This window comes from Symphalangus syndactylus, chromosome 15, assembly GCF_028878055.3.
Source record: "Symphalangus syndactylus isolate Jambi chromosome 15, NHGRI_mSymSyn1-v2.1_pri, whole genome shotgun sequence".
NCBI lineage: Eukaryota > Metazoa > Chordata > Mammalia > Primates > Hylobatidae > Symphalangus > Symphalangus syndactylus.
In genome coordinates this window covers 22,982,475-22,995,619 of record NC_072437.2, presented here as the reverse complement: position 1 = coordinate 22,995,619, position 13,145 = coordinate 22,982,475, and the positions used below count along the sequence as shown (strand labels likewise).

Genomic DNA, 13,145 nt, shown 5'->3' with positions numbered 1-13,145 from the left:
GGATTTTGCATTCAATTTTATATTTTAAAATATTTCATTAAATTAGTATTTATCTTGAGCAATGAAGTTTTGAAGTACCCTTAAATTTTGTGCCTGAAGCAAGTGCCTCCCTTGCCTTACCCTAGCCCTGGTCCTATTCAAGTATAACATAAGAATTTATGGTAGTACATTTCCACTTCTCCACTCCCAGCCTTTGTACTAATGTTGTCATTCATTTTATTTATTTAGTTATTTTTTACATAATTATAAATTCATACTATGCTATCATTATTTTTATTTATACTGGCAATTGTCTTTTAAGGAGATTTTATATATTTACCTCTATAGTTAGCACTGGGCTACAGATTCCTTTGTATAGAAACACATTTCCCTCTCATATCATTTTTCTTTTGCCTAAAGTATGCCCTTTAACATTCTTGTAGTGGAGAACTGCAAAGTGTAAATTTTTGCAGCTTTTGTGTGTTAAAAATAAATCTTTATAAATAATATTTTTTGTGCATATAGAATTATGGATTGACAGGATTTTTCCCCCACTCAGTGCTTTAAAGATGTCCCACTGTCTTCTCACTTACATTATTTCTGATGAGAAATGTGCTATAAATCTTGTATTTGTTCTACTATACCTAATATCCTTTTTTACTATGCCTTTATTAAAGATTTTTATCCTTATTACTGATTTAAAGCAATGTTTTTATTATGGACCTTGTTATAGTCACCTTCATGATTTTTGCCCATTTTGGGATTATTTAAGATGGGAGAATAAATCTGGTTCCTGTTATTCCATCTTTACTAGAAACAAAACTTTTTGGGTCATTTATCCTTGATGTAACTCCTAATACATTTAGACAAGCCTACCATCTTACCATTTGCTTTCTACTTGTTTTTTTGTTTTTTTTTTAGTTTCTTTTTTGTCTCTCAAAGCAAGGAGAGAACATCTTGCTTTCATTTTGATTATTTTTGACTACTCTGTTTTTTCCTTCTACTAGTTTGAAAGTTCTGCCTTCCTTTACTATTATTTTAGTGGTTACCTCAGCAACTATCACAAGCAGCCATGGTTTTAAATACTATTTTTATGTGAAATGGTTATGCTTTTCCTTAGCAATGCAATAAATCAAGCATACTTTATCATTATTTAAGCTCTTCTCAACTTACATACCCTTATTTTCCTTTATTTTAATTCTATATATTTATTGACTCCCAAGATATTACTTTTGGTATTCCTCATTTAACTACATCCACATGCTTGACATTTTTATTGCTTAATTTCTTCATGAATATTTGACTTTCTACTGGTATCATTTTCCTTCTCCTTGAAGAGTAATTTAGGTCTGCAGGGGAAAATTCTCATGATGTTTTATTTCTGCATTAAAATGTTTCTTATTTTGTCTTTATTCTGTGTATTTTCACTGGGCATGAATTATACAATAGCATTTATTTTCTTTCAGCACACAGGAGATAGTGTTTTATGTCTTCTAATACTCATTATTGTTTTTAAGAAGTCAGCTGAAATCTAGTTATTGCTCCTTTAAAAGCAATCTCTTTTTTTTATGGAAGATTTCAAATTTTTTCTCTGTTCTTTGGTTTTCTGAAATTCCACTATGATGGATTTGGGTTGTGCATTTCTTTTTATTTATCCAGTTTGAATTTTTGAATATGTAGATGTATGTCTTTAATTAATTTAAGAAAATTTCAGCCTTTATCACTTCAAATATTGCTTTGGTTTCATTCTTATTTTCTCCTCTTTCTTATTTTGGATTTGCAAAAACATGCTTGGTTATTCTCATCATTACCCCTATGTTTTTTTTTTTGTTTGTTTTGCATTTTTTTTAATCTTGTCCCTCTTGCTTTCTTCTGAATATTTTGCTTTCATCTATCTTCCAGTTCAGAAATTCTCTTTTCAGGTGTGTCTAATCTGTTACTAACCATGTCAACTGAGTTGTTAATTTCAGTTATTGTATGCCTTAATTCTAAACTTCTGTTTGGTTCTTTTCTAATCTGCTGCCTATTGCTTTAATGGTTTTAAGTTATCTGTTAACATTTTCACTCTTCAATTTGCTTGGACATCAAAAGCATAGTTTTTTAACATCTGTGCCTGGTAATTCCAATATCAGGAGCTCTTGAGGGTCTGTTTCTGTTGTTGCTTGTTTCTATTTGTCTTTCTTCAAGTTTTATTGTCCCTTCATGTGACTGGTTATCTTTTATTGTGTGCCAGATACTGTATTTGAAAAATAATTAGGCAACTGATATACTACCAATCCATAATTTTATTATTCAATTTCAGAATTGAGTTCTTTTTTTTTTTTTTAAATCAGCCAGACCACTTGAAAATGGATTACTGCCCTTGTGGGAGATTATTTACTTCTGGTTTATTTTTTCTTTAAGGTCACAATGCAAAGTAAAGCACTTGCTATGACCTCTACCCTTGACAGGCTCTGAACTGCAGTGTTTACTTCCCAACAGTTCAAGGCAGTCTTGTACCAGCCAGAATGTCAGCAGTCTCACTGACATTAGCAAACACCCTCAGGGGAAAAAGGAGTATTAAATGACATTTTCCCTCTCTGAATTTTTATCTTCCCTTGGATTGTGCCCCAATAAATCTGCTCTAACTGATAAATCCATCAGTGCCTTCAAGAATACAGCCCACTTCACCCCTTGCTGATTTTCTGTCTTCAGTAAAATGATTGGTCTGAATTTAGGTAATTTTTAAAAATTTAATTTCCTTTTTTTCTCATGAATGAGGTTAGGCATTATTTCTCTAAAAATCATACACATTTTTCATTTGATTTGTAAGAATATTATCAACAAACATTTCAAACTCATGATTTTTCCTAATCTACTGTCTGGTTTAAAAATTGCCAAAGAAATATTTTGGAGAAACAAAAACTATAAAAAATTATAATACGCTGTGATAACATAAATTGTTTCTATTCAACCAAAAGTATAAAAACGCTTTTTATTCATTGAAAATTAGACTTTCTCTATCGCTACTTCTTTACTAAATAAACATTTTAAAATATTAATTTGAAGGGAAAACTATTGGCTTCTCTGGAGTGATCTGCCCTTGACCTCATGGGTGAAGCCTGTGCATATGCAGTTTTAAGAAGTTCTACAGATAATTGAGATCCTGGTTAATATGCTGAAGCAGATGTCATTGAATAACTCAGTCGGCTTCTTCAAATATCCTTGTGGTCTACCTTATTGCATGCAAAAAGGTAGAAAACTAAAGGTTATGTTTCCCCATTCCCGTTACATCTTGGGGTCAGTATTTAACCAAATAACCACACCCATACAATATTTGGAAAGGGAAGCGAGGCATAACCTGTGCTTTTCTTTCTGAAGGCCTATTTCCTGTAGTAGCATCATCGGGAGTTCCATTGTCTAATCCTGGCTTTGTGGCTATTGAGTGGTTTTGTGTGGACTATCCATTTGTTGGCATTACATGGGGGCATGGAGCTCAAGTCATGATGGTGGCTTCCTGAACTTTAGTTCCTAGTTGCTGTTGTGGCTGTGATGTCCTGATTCCCCAGTTTCCTGACTATTGCAAAAATAGCAGCACCTTTGATGAGCCAGTTGTGCTGTTTTGTGTGTCATTCCTAGAAGCTCAGCCTCAAGTACATACTTTATTATTTTGTAAGCTTTTAGTTACCTGAGGAACTAGATTGGTTACTACTCACTACACCTGAAAAGCAGGCTTGCTGCATGAGTAAAGTCTCAGAGACTTAAAATGAGATGGGGCATGATCAGAATTACGTTACAGAAGCAGAACTCTGGCTTAAAGAGGGCCACCAGAGAGGCAGGGAGGTCAGCTAGAGACAATCAAGTCTAGTCAATTTTACTTACCTGATATTTCTCAAATCTACATTTCCTGTATTGCCAAGGATTGAGACTGCCCCATCTCACCCTGAAACTCTTCCACCAACTCGATAAATCTCTCCTTTCTCCTCCGCCCTATTCCTTGCTTCCTCTGTGCCCTTCATACCATTGCTAGAGGCTCTATGAAATTCAGACAAAATGGTGTTGTTTCATTGCTCAGTGGTCTTCAGTGCTGCTCTATCATCAACAAATTTTCTAGCATTGGGAAGAAATTTCTTAGCTCCTTTTTTTTTTTATTTTGGCCTTATATCCTACCATTTTTCCTGTGTACCTGGTCTCTAGTCATACCTGAATACAAGGCTTCAGGAAATGTAGACTCTTTTTTTCTGTCTACCTACCTCTGCATGTGCTTGCCCATCTCCCTCTCCTCTTGTCTCTCTTGCAGCTTTTTCACATCTTTCAAGATTCAGCTCAAAGATTATTTCTTCTGTGGAGCCTTCACAAGGAAAGGAGCTCACACTTTCCTCTGTGTCCTCACAGTATCCTCACTTCCCTCCACGGCAACTACCATCTCTTCTACAGGAAATAGGTCTTGCTAAATTTTTTGTGCCAGTACAAAACACAGCTGCTGGCACATAATGAATGAACAACATTGCTTGTTGAATGAATAAACAAACTGTTTGCCACACTTGGATTTAAGCCCAGTTCTAGGATTCTTCCTACCACACCATATTATTTCTCTCCTTACCTCATAAATTCTACTGAAACTAAATTAATTGCTCAATTGTGGAACTATCTATAATTTATACTGCATTATCCATAATTTCTCGGATTGTCTAGTTACTGTTCAAAAAGAGGGACACCTTTCTAATTGCCAATAACTTTATCCATTGCATATTAAATACACACACACACACACACCCCACACATACATACAATCACAGCTAGTAGCACTGAAGAAGCTACAAACAGCTCAAATGTTCTATGATAAGTATGGGCAAATTATAAAATAGACATTTATATATATTGTTTACTCTACGTTCTAATATTCATTAATTCTTCTAATGTGCCTAGTACCATCCTCAGATCTGGGGTTGCATTCACACTAATCAGGTAATGCCCTCACTCTCAGACCTCCTATCACAGAGGGGATAGACAGGAACTAACACAGTTGCACAATTACACACCCCAAAATTGTTAGAAGTGCAAAAAAAGAAAAGAACAGGATGTTATAAAATCAGGGTGACCCTATCTGGTTTAGAAGGTGAGGAAATCTTCCCCAAGAAGAAGTCTGAAGTGAGATAAGTAGGAACAAATAGATAAGATGAGGGCAGAGAATTCCAGAGAGAGGGAATAGCATGTGCAAAGGCCTTGAGATGGGAACAATAATGAGATATCTTAGGAATGACAGGAGGCCAATGTGGCTGGATATCAGGAAGCTAGGGGTAGAAAGGTATACGTGTGGAGAGGCAGATGGGAGGTGGATCGTGTAGAATCATAGAGGCAAAGTTAAGGATTTTGTTCTCTATCCAAAGATCAATGGGAAGCCACTGAAAGACGACTATTCCTTAAATCCATTTTATCCATAGCATTGAAAATCTAAAATTGTGCTTTTCGATGACAGAGTAAACAGAACATCAACGGTCCTAATCGCCTCTTCTCCAAGTATTCTGGCAGCACAAGTGGATTTTCAATTTAAAGTACTTGAAGTAGGGAGGAAAAGGCTTCTGACTACTATTTCTAGAATGAGCAAGTCCTGCTTTAGAATCTGCCCACAAGAAAATCCTATGGGAGTTCCTTGACAAACATTATTGCCAAGCCGACCCAAATATCATCAACTTTCTTTTTCCCAGCCTCTCCTGTGGCTAGGGGTGAACATGTTAGATAATTATGGCCAACCAGATATAAGTTAAAGTCTTATGAGTGGGAATTATGCTTCCCTGATGAAAAGAGAGATTTGGCGGAAAACTCCTTCCCCTCCATCTTTCTTTGCCTATGGTTCAGATTTAAGCTGTGGAGATACAGCAACCATATTGCAACCCTGAGACCACAGCATGAAGATGAAAGGTCTTCTACTAAGGAAAGAAAAGAAAGAAGAAACCAAAAGATATGAAGAGGCTGGGTCCTTGATGACTTTATTGGGCAGCGACAGCAACTTTAGGCCTTTCTGGGTTTCTTACAACAAAATTAAACCTCTAATTGTTAAAATGACTTCAGGTTTTCTGGTTTTCATTTTGTTTTGTTTTTACAACTAAACCCATTCCTAACTGATGCAGCAGGGTCTTTAGGAACTTCAGACAAGAGGGAAAAGGATGGTCTAGGAAATCCAGGTAAATCAAGCATGAGCCTGCTTCTACCAAACTTCCCCTTCTGCAAGAAAACCAGAGTGGAAAGGGAATGGACTGTCAAGTCCATGACTGTGCCAAATGTCATGCCCGGGGTCAGGTTCGAGCCCTAGCTGAGGTCCAAGGGGAGTGGGTGGATGGGCAGATAGCTGAAAGAACACTTGGGGGTGGCGGGGTGCGTAGGCAGGTGAATATGGTTTTATTCAGCAGCTCTCTCAGCAGCAGCTCTCTTACACTGTCTGCACTGTTCCGGCTGCTTGCTTCAGACGTTCCCAGGCACAGCTGCGTGGCCGGCTCTCCCTTCAGGGTCAGCAGCTTAACTCTTTCTCTCCCTGAGCACAAGCCAGTTTCTGGCTCCCCCCGACCATCCATCTGCAAGACAGACAGCTTTGATTTTCTCTCTTTCTCTGAGCGTAAGCAAGCCACATAGGAGCGCCTATATAGCATCCGCAGGGCAGTTATACCCTCTTCAAACAATAGTGGCTCTCAGCCCAGTATAAGCTTACAAAAACAGGTTATGTAGCAAGTGGAGTGTGTATCTGCATGCTAAACTCGCTCACTCATGCAGGCTTGGATGTCTGCCTCAGCCTAATTCTTGACCAAAGCACATCCATGTACCTTACATGGACCAAAGGTAGTTAGATTACAAGTGTCAACTCCAGCTTTCTACAAGCGAGAAGGAATAGTGTCATGCGATGTTAACTGCATTTTCTGCAATGTTTACTGTTTAAGAACAAAAGCATGCTGGAACCTTTGGCTTTCTTGGAAATATTATTACTCTGGGTTGCTTCACGTGCCTTTGCCAGGCCTTCGATGGTCCCGTCCTTCATCCTGGGACTCTAATTCTCAAAGTCAAAAAAGAATCATGAATGCTTGAGAATTTTCAAATGGTTTTTAGACACATTCTTGAACATGGTTAGTGTTAACTTATGATGTGTCTTATTTATGTGCCTGATGAGACTTTAATAAAGATACTTTCTTTAACTGTAAACTTTTCTTAATCAAAAAATCTTTTCATTCTCACCACAAAAGCAGTGCATGTTCATTGTAGAAAAAGTAGTCCGAAGACTTTTTATTTCAAGTCCTTTAAATTCAAAATCCATTTGTGCTGCTACAAGATTCTTTCAGAGCAGAGGTGCTAATGACCTTTGATATTCTATTTACTCTCACATCAAGGGAATCTACAGAAAGAACATAAGGGTCTTGATGGGAAAAGTCTGAGTGAGTCACAGCTTGATTGCAGCTAGCTGCCCTGTGCTCAGGGAGATGCAAGGAGGCCAAGCTCACAGCTGATTTTTCTCAAATGGCTTGACTTTAAATTAAACGGGGTTGTGAAGACATCTGACTCCCAGTTTGAGCAGTATCTTTCTGTAGCACTTCCATGGAGGCGAGGATCGGGCTTTCTCATTTACTGCTGCATCCTCTGCACCTAGCATGATGGAAGATGCAGTGAAGATGGGTGCATTCTACACTTACTAAGAGTTGAATTAAACTCTCCTTGGAAATTATAGCCCAATATAAAAATCTCTGCAGATCACACCAAGTCACTGCACTTTGTAATGGGTTCTTTTATTTGGGAGTAAGAAAGGTATGTCTGGAGGTGGGCCCAGTGGCTCATGCCTGTAATCCCAGCACTGTGGGAGGCCGAGATGGATGAATCACTTGAGGCCACGAGTTCAAGGCCAGCCTGGCCAACATGGCAAAACCTTGTCTCCACCAAAAAAAAAAAAAAAAATTAGGTGTGGTGGCACACATCTGCAATCCCAGCTACCTGGAAGGCCGAGGCATGAGAATCGCTTGAACCCTGGAGGCGGAGGTTGCAGTGAGCCAAGATCGTGCCACTGCACTCTAGCCTGGGCAACAGAGCCAAACTTGGTGAAAGAAAGAGAGACGGAGAAAGAGAGAAAGAAAGGAAGGTAGGTGTATCTTGGGACGGGAGAGTCGTCTAAGCATCAGCAAGCAGATTTCAACACAAAAGTGGTCAAAAGAGTGTCTCCATCAATAATAGCAGTAATAGCTAATGCTTACAGTACTTATGGTATACAAAGCACTGTTCTAAATATTTTACAAATATTTACCAATTTAGTTCTCATAGCTGCCCCTATTATCTCATCCCTATTTAAGAAATGAGGAAATCAAGACCCACAATAACTAAGTCACTTTACTCCAGGTCACATCACACACAGCTGGGATGGAATGCACAGCTGGCTCCAGAATCTGTCCATCGCTGTGCAAACCTCCTCTTAAAAGGGTACTTAATAGTAAAATCTTCCAGCTAAACTACATTCTGCAAGTTGTTTCCAGGAACTGTCCTAGGGTTTATTTCTCCTTTGACTGAGGTCCACAAAGAGCTAAGAATTGCACTTGGCTCTAAGATTCAGCAGCATTGAGTTGCTGAAGCTCAGGAATTCCACCTCATGAGTAAGAGCACTGGGCCTGTTTGGTTTGGCCACACATACCCTGTAGACTGCTACTGTGAGCCAAATCCTCCAGACCTACCTGACATCCAGTTTTGAGGCTCATGCTTGACTTCTCTTGCTGGTAGAGCACTGCATTCAGAGGGATTCAACGTTTGGGTGGCTTAACAACTACAGATGCTGTATTGGAAGGAGCTTTTGGAGGAAGCTTCTAGAAGTTTCTCCACAGCCTTTCTGTCCTCTGCCAGAGGGCACAGTAATGGCGTAGCCAAGGGCCCAAATCTGTCAGAGTCCTCATAGGAATAGATGGCACAATCCAAGTAGAATAATCCAGGAAGGGATTATTTATACAGCAACTATGTTACAATAATACCGGTGGGGTGTAGGGGAAGCACGGGGACAGTACAGAAACCCTTCTGCTGTCTCCATTCCCAGAGCTGAGAGAACAAAGAGAACAAGTGGCGGTGGCATCTAGAAGGCAGCTCAGGCCTGTTGGTTGCTTTGAGAGGAGCACCGGCCTTCAATCAGGGATGCAGCCAGCCCCAGGTGAGGTTACAGGAGAAGAATCAGGGCAGTAAGTATCCATCCTCATTCTCCTTTCTCTTTCAGATCTCTTGACAAGAGTCCTCCTTGGCTGGACCCAAAAGGAAGCAAGGGAGATTGAGATTCCTTTGTTATAGTTCATACAAGTCAGCTTCAGGGGCAGTGAGGAAAAGGGAAAATGTGGATCTGGAAAAAGAAATGAACAATATCTGGAAGCAGGATCAGCCAGACTGTTAACAGACTGAGGCCTATGCCAACAAGAGAAGGTAATAAAGAGGTCCAAAGCATCAGAACAAACATCATGACAAAATGGCAGCCTTGTCTCCACTCTGTAAGAACTGCAAGCTGAGAGTACTAAGCTAGCCTATGGCTGGGGTCAGTGGGCCATTTTGTTCTCTGGATATTGCACTAAAGGATGTGTAGAAAATATCTGGAGGTAGAAAAAAACATCTGTGTTGGGAGAAAGGAACAACCACGCAGATTTGGCAGTTATGATCCCAGAAGCAATGTCAGTATAACCTGTATCCTCCAACCTGGCAGAAGTGCTTGCTGAAGACTGGTGGATGAACAACGTGCACTTTCATACATCATTATATACAAACTATAGGAAAATTTGAGACCTAAAGAAAAATTGTATCTGAGCCACATCTCTAGCATCTGAATATTAAACAACAAAGCAGTTAAAATAACGGTCGGCAAATAGCATCTAAGTGCCAATTCATCTTGTGTCTGTTTTTGTAAGTAAAGCTTTATTGGAACAGCACCATGGTCATTCACTAATATGGTCTGTGGCAGTTTCCTGCTACAGTGGCAGAGTTCAGTAGACGGAGACTGAGTGGTCTACAGAACCCAGAAGATTTGTTTACTATCTGGCACTTTACGAATAGAGTTTACCAGCTCATGAATTCGGGTCAGTTTTTATAGATGCAATATGATGTACAGTAACATCATGAGTGGGTTTCAGATGACTGCGAGTCAATATTTACCACTAGGCCCAAACTTGGAAAAGGCAACAACTATGTCTGTCTTATTCACAGCTCAATCCCTGGTGCATAGCACAGGCTTGGCACAGAACGGGGGCAGAGCAAATGTATGTTCTGTAAAGGCTTGAATGTTCCTGAGTGCGGAGGATATAGGCATTTAGAGAGGAACTTCCCTTTAAAGAGGTGTGAAATAAACCACAGGACTTTATAGCATTTTTCCATAACTGGCTTTGTTTGGGCTTTTATCTTTATCTTCCTCCTTTAGTTTACTTGAATGTTTAATGTGAAGTGTTTGAGGAAGAGAAGGAAAGTGGCAATTGTCAATTGTACATGGAGTAAATGAGATTTTTCATCTGTCTCTGTTCTCTGATTATGTTTCCCATGTTGTGTCTGGACCGCTGATTTGGTAAACGAGGACTGAGCCTAGCATTGCCCAGAAGGTTTCTCAGTAGTATTAACAAAAGACCATGTGATCTGTGGAGGAAGAAAGGGACAGCTTTATTTCCTATAAAGGATTACAGTCTGCAGGTTGGGAAATGAAGCCTCCGGCCTAAACCAAAAGCACTCACTTCAGAGAAAAATAAGGGGAGGCTAGGATTTATGCCTGACAGGTTAGCTATAGCTACATATTCAGTGGGTTATAGGAGAATCCATAAATATTTATGAGAGAAGCCAAACACGTGAATAAACATATATGTTACATACATCCCATGTTCACTTTGGAGTGGAAATTTAACATTAAAATGAAGTGAAATTTGTCTCTTTATGTCAAAAGGTGAAACGCAGGGTACAAACCCATCTTGCGTGCAGTCTGAGTGGACTGGCCAGCACCAGTCTGTGGTGGGCCGTCATTCATTAAGCAGCAATGTTTTGCAAGACTGGTTAGCTGTCCCACCAAAACCATGATGGGGGCAAGGGAGTTTTTGGCCACAACATAAGGTGGTCTGTTAAGATTGGTGGAGAAATCTTCCAGACATTGTTTTTCAGGAACTGGTTTCTGTTTAATCATAGGAAAGCAAGTCTTCTAGCAGTTAGCAAGGTAGGAGAATATTGACTTCTGACTGACCTCCTGCCTTGCCAAAGCCAGAGAATCTGGTTTAAAGTTTTCTGGGATTTCTTTGTGCCACAGGGACTCTGTTTCATTCTGCCCTGGAGGTTTTAAGACTCTATTTCTATTTCACAGTGGTTCTAAACCCTCAGAAATGACCATACTATTTGTCAGGTCTTTCTCAGCCTTTGCTGTAAAAGGAGTGAGACCTCAAAGCCATTCAAGAGATGTAGCTTCTAGGTGGGTGGATTGGGAGAGAAAGTCAAATATTCACCTGAGAAAACACCATCTTCTGAGGCATTCATTCATCAAAAAAATATTTATTAGGTGCTTATTCTGTGCCAAGGAATCTTTTAGGTGTAGGAGATACAATAGTCAACAAAAAGACAAAAATAAAATTCCTGCCCTCATGAACTTATATTCTCACATGTGTGTGTAATAGAGAGGAATAGAGGCAAAATTTTTCCTTAAAATAAGTAAAATGCAGTACATTATAGGGTGTAAGTTCTATGGAGAAAAATAAAGCAAGGAAGGACCCTAGAGGATGCTAGATTGGGAATATGGGACATTTCCGTTAACTCTCATGGTGTTGGGTAAATGAGCTCATTCCTACTTTAGCATTTGGCATTACAAGAAGAAACTTCCTTATTGCACTAGAAAAGTATTTGGCTATTTGATCTTCACTTTAGGGAGGAAAGTATTGAAATCTCAGCTTTCTGGGAGTTTCAAATTTTTAGCGCGGTTACAGTAACAATTCATTCCCCTACCCTGAACCTCTTGTGTGCATCTTTGACATAACACACTTGTCCAAGTGGAAAGTCATACCTCGGTCCACCAAGAAAACAAGGACACAGAATACAGAAGTTGGCTGAAGCTGGCCATTTGAATATGGGCTGGCCAAACTCATATAGTAGTTTTCTTATCAGGGTCAGAAATCTCTGCAAGCCAGGGAACTATCCTTCAGGCTCCCTTTACTTCATTAGGCATTTTCCAAACAGAAGGAAGGACCCATGTTTCGGAAATTCTGGTCAGAGTATTCGGGTGGTCACATATGAAAGTACTCCTTCATGCCTGCCAACACCCACTCAGCAGTGCTAAACCCTGCAAGAAAGCAGGGGCTTGGGGAGAGGGCTTGAGTTTGAAACATACTGCCAATGCACTGAAAACCATGAAAAAAATCTTCTCGACTTAACTGGCTTGGCCAATGAGATTGAATCATTTGCAAAACCACTTTTATGAAGCATTGTCCAGAGACTGAGAATACAGCATAAAGATCTAAACAGCCCCCAATCTTCTCCTAAGTAATGACAAGAGTCTTCAGTGTCTGATGAAACAAAAGCAAATTCTGTCTCTCAGAAGGTGGGAAGGGGGCCACATGACCTATACTGCACTGCAGAACCCCAGGTGATATGCTGAACGGGAGTGGAGGGGAAATTGTGGAAGAGCTAGAGAATTTCCACATAAACAATTTGTAAGGTAATATAAATGATCTCTGGACAATTTTAATTGCTCTCAGAGTACAATGAAAAGATGCTAAAACATCCCAGCAAATATTTATAAATGTTTTTAGCTCAACTCTCCATAAATCAGTGTGCTTTTTCATGTTTCTCGTAAGATTTACACCTGAACAATTTTTAAGAGATGAGCTCACTGTGATTAGTTAATTCAGTATGGTTACTTAACAGCTTGCTATTCCTGAGGTATAGTGACCCTAACATGCTGATTGGTGTTAACTGCGAAACCAAGCTGACTGACTCACAAGAAGACCTCTTAAAAATAGCAAGCCTTCATTTGCTCTCTGTGCCACCAATAGCTTCTGAGTTTTGTTTTGTTTTTTTTAATTGAAACACGTGAAGATTTGTTTAAAAGTACCATTCTAATACTTCTTCAAAAGTGGCTTCTCATTGTACTTCAGCGTAAATATGAGCACCGGGAACAGTTTCATGGAGTTTAAGTTGAGTGAACATCGGCCATGAAAATCCATCACAAATACTTT

General features: G+C 39.4%; 1 protein-coding gene across 1 annotated transcript in view; it reads left to right on the top strand.

Annotated features, from left to right (window-relative positions):
* LOC129463712 (UDP-glucose:glycoprotein glucosyltransferase 2-like) overlaps positions 1 to 10,456 on the top strand; it is a 199,882-nt gene extending 189,426 nt beyond the window's left edge. The window contains exons 34-35 of the mRNA XM_063618499.1: positions 3,028 to 3,212; positions 4,259 to 10,456. The gene's annotated coding sequence lies outside the window, so the exon portion shown is untranslated. The remainder of the gene's footprint in view (positions 1 to 3,027; positions 3,213 to 4,258) is intronic.
* The last annotated feature ends 2,689 nt before the right edge of the window (positions 10,457 to 13,145 follow it).